At 42.9% G+C, this 6,081-nt stretch overlaps 1 pseudogene; it reads left to right on the forward strand.

The window, feature by feature from the left end:
• Positions 1-1,214: 1,214 nt before the first annotated feature.
• On the forward strand, positions 1,215-5,401 carry LOC123152958 (wall-associated receptor kinase 1-like; annotated as a pseudogene).
• Positions 5,402-6,081: the final 680 nt, after the last annotated feature.

Here is a 6,081-nt window from a genome sequence, read left to right on the forward strand (position 1 = left end):
AGGCCACCATCATACTAAAACAGTGCCATCACATGCTTATGGATTTGGCATGCTTTCCTTAGAATGTCGGCTTCTCACAACGGCATGAATTGGCTTCAGTGATCTCCTGTATTCAGGAGACTTTGCAATGGGTAATCGCCAGCGTGCAACTACACTGTCAATTGCCCTCACTACAATATGAGGCAGTACCTTGCCGATGGTATTTATCCTCAGTGGGCGGCATTTGTGAAAACCATATCTTATTTCGAAGGCAACGAACAAAGCCACTTTGCAACAATGCAGAAAAGAAGCTTCAAACACTTGGGAAAGTATTTATGGAGCTGCAATGATGCAGGAATCGTAGATTTTATGGCAGCTGATGACATGTTGTGTCATTTTGCACAATATGATTGTCGAGGATGATCATCATGGGTAGTCCAAACCAATGATTTTGAAACGCCTGGAGAACACGTCCACATCCCGGAATATCAAAATGTAGACCAGCTTATGAATTTTCTGCACATGCGTTAGAATCTTTGAAATCATCAGATGCACATGCAGCTACTGAGTGCTCTTGTCGAGCATATGTGAACACACAATGAAAATCAAAGAGCTAATATTGAATTCGGCACTTAAAATAAAATTTATGTTCGAATTATGGATATTTGCTACCAACAAATGTTACTTACCTGTGTCATTTACGTGTGCGATGGACGCGCGTAGATTTTCATGAATTTGATGGTTTGGATATGAGGTGTTTGGCTGCTCGGCACGACATACAACAGGTCGTCCGACCCGGTTTACAGGCCTGCCCGGACATATCCGCAGAGGTATGGGAGTCGGATTTGCCGGATGTAAATGCTCTCGGTAGCAACGGGCCACCACACGTCTGACCCTAGTGGCCAGTTTGTGCAGCTCACGTACGCTGCTACATGTGCAACGGGCCATTACTTCCAACAGTGTGCATCATTGATTCAATACTCGACCTTGGCGACCTGCACCGGCTGCACGCACAGTAAATTCACCCACGTCTCCATTATTAAATGGGTACTTACCATGACGTAGTTGCATCCAACGTCAGCAAGGTAAATTGCAGTGAACTTTCCTCGACCTTTCCATCACTCGCATATATTTGCAATACTGTAGCATGCATCCATCTTATGCACTGGCTTCACTGTGTGTATGCACATTCATCCTCACCACCAACACTTCCTCATCACATCCTGTATGAACTATCCTGCCCATACTCCACAAAACACCAGCATCCATACCACCGGTGCAGTCTTCACCATCCCTGCTCCATAGAACTCCACCATCCACACTAGAACCAGTGCAGCCTCTGGGATTTGGCATATCTTTCTCATCCATACTCCATAGAAATCAGTCACCATGGCCGCGCCTCCCTTGCAATCCCGTTCCCGGCTGCTGCTGCTGGCAGCTATCACAAGCATCCTTGCCGCCGCGACTGATCTCTTGGACCTGGCTGCTGCTCAACCGCCCATCGCGCTTCCGCATTGCCGCGACAAGTGTGGCAACACCAGCATCCCCTTCCCGTTCGGCATTGGGCGGGGCTGCTTCCTGAGTGACCCATTCGAGATCAACTGCGACGACTCCACCACTCCACCTCGCGCCTTCCTTAGCAGTGACTCATACCAGACAATGGTCGAGTCCAGCTATTCCAATTCCGGCGCTCCTTTTCAGTTCAACGAGACGGCGATATCGCATTTTCCAGTCGAGCTCATTGACATATCAGTCGCCAAGAATGAGGTACGGGCATACGCCGCGGTTTCATCCTACTGCATCAAATCCCCTACGGAGCAGGTATTCAAGGTTCATCACACTGTTGTGGGGCCTAACAAGTTCATATATCCGCTCGCCCTGTCCAAGCGCAACTCTCTGATCGGTGTCGGCATGAATGTCAAAGCCATGTTGGTGAGCGAGTCGGCACTCACGTCGCCAGACCCGGATTTACAGGTGGTATCACCATCCTGCTCATCCGTTGCCGAAATTGGTGGTTTCTACTCGCCCACAAATGGGTCGTGCGCGGGTTATGGCTGCTGTCAGGTCCTCTTCGCGGCGAAGGAGGATACCCTCGGCGACTTTCGGGTGTCGCTCAATCCCGCGTACAATGGTACACAACTGGGTTGGGAAGAAGCCCCATGCTCGTACGGAATGGTGGTGGAGAGTTCATGGTACAACTTCTCTACGCCGGACCTGTTTGGGTATGAGGTGTTATCCAAAAAACTCCAAAGGGGCGTCCCCTTTGTTATCGATTTCAGCGTTTTGGCCGACGGCGCAGCTATACGTCCCGGTTTTGGTTTCGGTACATTTGATTTTTGGAGCGGCTCATGTCCGGCGGAAGGCCAGCGGGCACCTCCGCGCTACGCCTGCTCCAGCAGCAACAGCTATTGTGCCAACACAAGCAATACAGATGGTTACACCTATGTCTGCAAGTGCAGGAAGTATTACGAGGGCAATCCCTATGTCACTAATGGATGCCAAGGTACATACACAAAATGTTGTTTCATATGCTGATCTGTCAACTAGTAGTACGACTTAAGAACGTATTTAAATTTAACCTTAATTTGCTTTTTCTCAGATATACATGAGTGCAAAAAACCTGATTTGTATCCCTGCTATGGGGACTGCAAGAACCGACTTGGAGGCTACGACTGTCCATGCAAGCGCGGAATGAAGGGTGATGGCAAAGCAGGAACCTGCAAACAGATATTCCCCCTAATTGCTAGGGTGATTGTGGGTAAGTATGATGTGATTTACTTAAATAAATCCATGTTCTTGGTTACCTACCTTCTTTCATTTATATGGTCTTTCCCACATATGTTGCATTGGGGTTTAGTGAAGTTCATAAGGGCCTTCTTAATAATGTTAATCAACAAAAAAGTATATACAAAAATTGGCATGCTGATTAGCACCAACTTAATTTACTAATAAGCGACATGCATGTAGTGTAAAGAATGGATTAATAGGGGGTTTAGCTGTGTCATTAATGATGTTAACTGAGGAGTAACTTAACTAGTGAAGAGTACACTTTTCGCGTACACCGAATATGTTTAGTCTCTTCCAGTGCATTCATCTTGAATTATATCTTCAAGCAGGATGGTAATTGCTTCTCGATGATGTCCACAATATTACTAGCCCAAACCATCGTATAGAAATATATGTAGATTACAATCGGCCAAACATCTACTTCTATACATATATAAACCTTTCTAATTTTATATTTCGTGTTTGATGTGTCGTTGTGTTTGTCTTTCTCATCCTATTTTTGGGAGTTGTAATTAATCCCTTGGCAATATTATTGATACTTTTGTTGCTATTCCTGTATCTAATCTTAATAATAAAGAATAGATTCTTAAAAGAGTCAGTTCCTTTTTGAACTATCTTTGGCTTTTAATTTTCAATTGTAAATTTTAGAGACATAAACTAACTTCGTTTCTTCTCGATGCAGGTGCAATAGGTTCTATTATTTTATTGGTTATATTATTTCTTGTTATTCTTCAAAAGGAGAAAAGGAAGACCAGAGACTTCTACCAAAAGAATGGTGGGCCTGTTTTGGAGAAGGCAAAAATTATAAAACTTTTCAAAAAGGAAGAGCTGAATCCGATTTTAAAGAGTAGCAATTTTATTGAAAAAGGTGGGTTTGGTGAAGTTTATAAGGGCTTTCTTAATAATGAACTAGTTGCAGTAAAGAAGCCAATCAGCGGTAGTGTGCTGGAGATTGCAGGGCCGGTCCATGCATGTTGGGGGCCCTGGGGCGAAATTAAAACTTAGGGCCCCATTAACACTTCATTTTTTTTGCGGGGGATCACTTCATTTATAGTACTGCATAAGTAAAATAACCAATCGGTACGATGCAACACGTTATATGTCGATGATCTTGGCTTCATCTTAATTATTATTTCGTTGTTCAAATGAAACAAAACCAATATCATAAATCCCAAGAGTAACTACAGGTTTTGAAATGTTAATTACTCCCATTGGGAATTCCTTTAAAAAGATACTCTACCAACAAATGTAATCCCATTATTTTCTTTGCTCTAATCACAATTCACTACTGGCAAAATACTAGAAGACATTCTACAACAGAACTACAAAAATTGCAGAAAAAGATTCAATATACATAATCTAGAAAATTGTGTTCAAGATATATATAGTCAAGGAACGAAAGCACCTTAATGTGGATTGTTGGATGGAATATAAGAAATGTACGAGTCCACGAAAACTTCAGCCTGTAATATCTGAACAATGCCCTCCAAATATAAGAGACATATTACCTCCAAAAGATAAGTATGTCTAAAGTTAAAATAGTGCTATGAAAATTCTCACCATGGATTGACATTATTTAACATTGAATCACAGAACTAAGGAACCAAATTACTAGAAACAAGAACCTGTTACAATCTCTCAATCATATGGGGATGGAGCAGAATGAACGGATGAAGAAGAGCTAATTGGGGCCGAAATTGCACCATTTTCCTCCGTTAATGGTTGGCCGCGATCTCAAAATCAGAAAGGCATGGGAGAGGCGGCGCTGTTCTTGGAGACTGAGATAGGAAATTTGGGAAGAGGAGGAGACGCCGCCGTGGAGAGAGATCCCTATCCAACAACCATCGATTTAATTCCAACATGTGACTTCCACCCATGTCCAACAGCGTGGTGGGCTTTCCTTACTGGCTGCACTTTGGGCCCTCTTCTTTTTTTTACCTCTGTATTTTCTAGGTTTAAGACTAAACAGAAAACTACACCTGGGCCGGGGCCCCTGATTCCCGGGGGCCCAGGGCGGGCGCCCCGTTTGCCCGGCCTATGGGCCGGGCCTGGGAGATTGAACAATTCGCAAATGAAGTCATCATCCAGTCTCAAGTCATCCACAAGAATATTGTTAGGCTCATAGGTTGTTGCCTAGAAGTTGATATCCCAATGCTAGTGTATGAGTTCCTCCCTAAAGGTAGTCTAGAAGACATTCTTCATAGTGGCCACAAGATGCCTATCAACTTGGATCTGCGTTTAAGAATTGCTGCAGAATCAGCAGATGGTCTAGCTTATATGCATTCAAAGACCACTACTAAGATCGTACATGGTGATGTTAAACCAGCAAACATACTGTTGGATGATAAATTTGTGCCGAAGATCTCAGACTTTGGCATATCAAGGTTGATTGCAAGAGATAAACAACATACCCTATCAATCATTGGTGACAGAAGCTACATGGATCCTGTATATTTCCAAACAGGCCTACTAACTGAAAAAAGTGATGTTTACAGTTTTGGAGTTGTGATCTTGGAGCTTATCAGCAGGGAGAAGGCCACACATTCTGACAATAATAGCTTGGTAAATAATTTCCTTGAAGCTCACAAGAATGAGAAGAAAGCAACTGAGTTTTTTGACAAGGAAATTGCAGTAACAAGAGATCTAGACCTTCTTGATAGTCTAGCGGAGATGGCCGTGGAATGCCTTAGCCTTGATGTGGATCAGAGACCAACAATGACAGAGGTAGCAGAGCAACTCTTCAAACTGAGTCGATCTCGTGACTTTTAAGTTGTTTGTAAGGTGAATCATATTCTGGTGTGAACAATATGTATGTCCAATAAGAGTGGGCAACTCTCTTTGTAGCAACTTTTATCTTATTTTCTTGTTGTGATTTTTCTCTCTTTGAAATAGAAGCAGGGGAGGTCTGCCTTGGTTCATTTTGTACTATGACTTGTTGAGTAGCATCTATTTAGGATGATAAATTGGTTGTATTAATCGCTCAGATTATGTATTTATGGGTAACAGAACCTCATTATTCCTGAAGAATGATGGTTACTATGTCTGGTTGTTTATCTTATTTTCTTGTTGCGATTTTCCCACTTGAAATAGAAGCACGGAAGGTCTCCCATGGTTCATTTTTCCCTGTGACTTGTTGAGTGAGCATGTAGGGTGACGAATTGGTTGTGTCAGCTACTCGGATTATGTTGTTATGGGTAAGATAATCTCCTTGTTCCTGAAGAATGATGGTTACTATGAATAGAAACTGTCAGTATTAACCTTGACGTATCTGCAGTTTCAGTTGCTGTTTGTTTCCCTCAGTAGTTAAATAAGTTC

This window comes from Triticum aestivum, chromosome 7A (assembly GCF_018294505.1).
Source record: "Triticum aestivum cultivar Chinese Spring chromosome 7A, IWGSC CS RefSeq v2.1, whole genome shotgun sequence".
In the NCBI taxonomy this organism is placed as follows: domain Eukaryota; kingdom Viridiplantae; phylum Streptophyta; class Magnoliopsida; order Poales; family Poaceae; genus Triticum; species Triticum aestivum.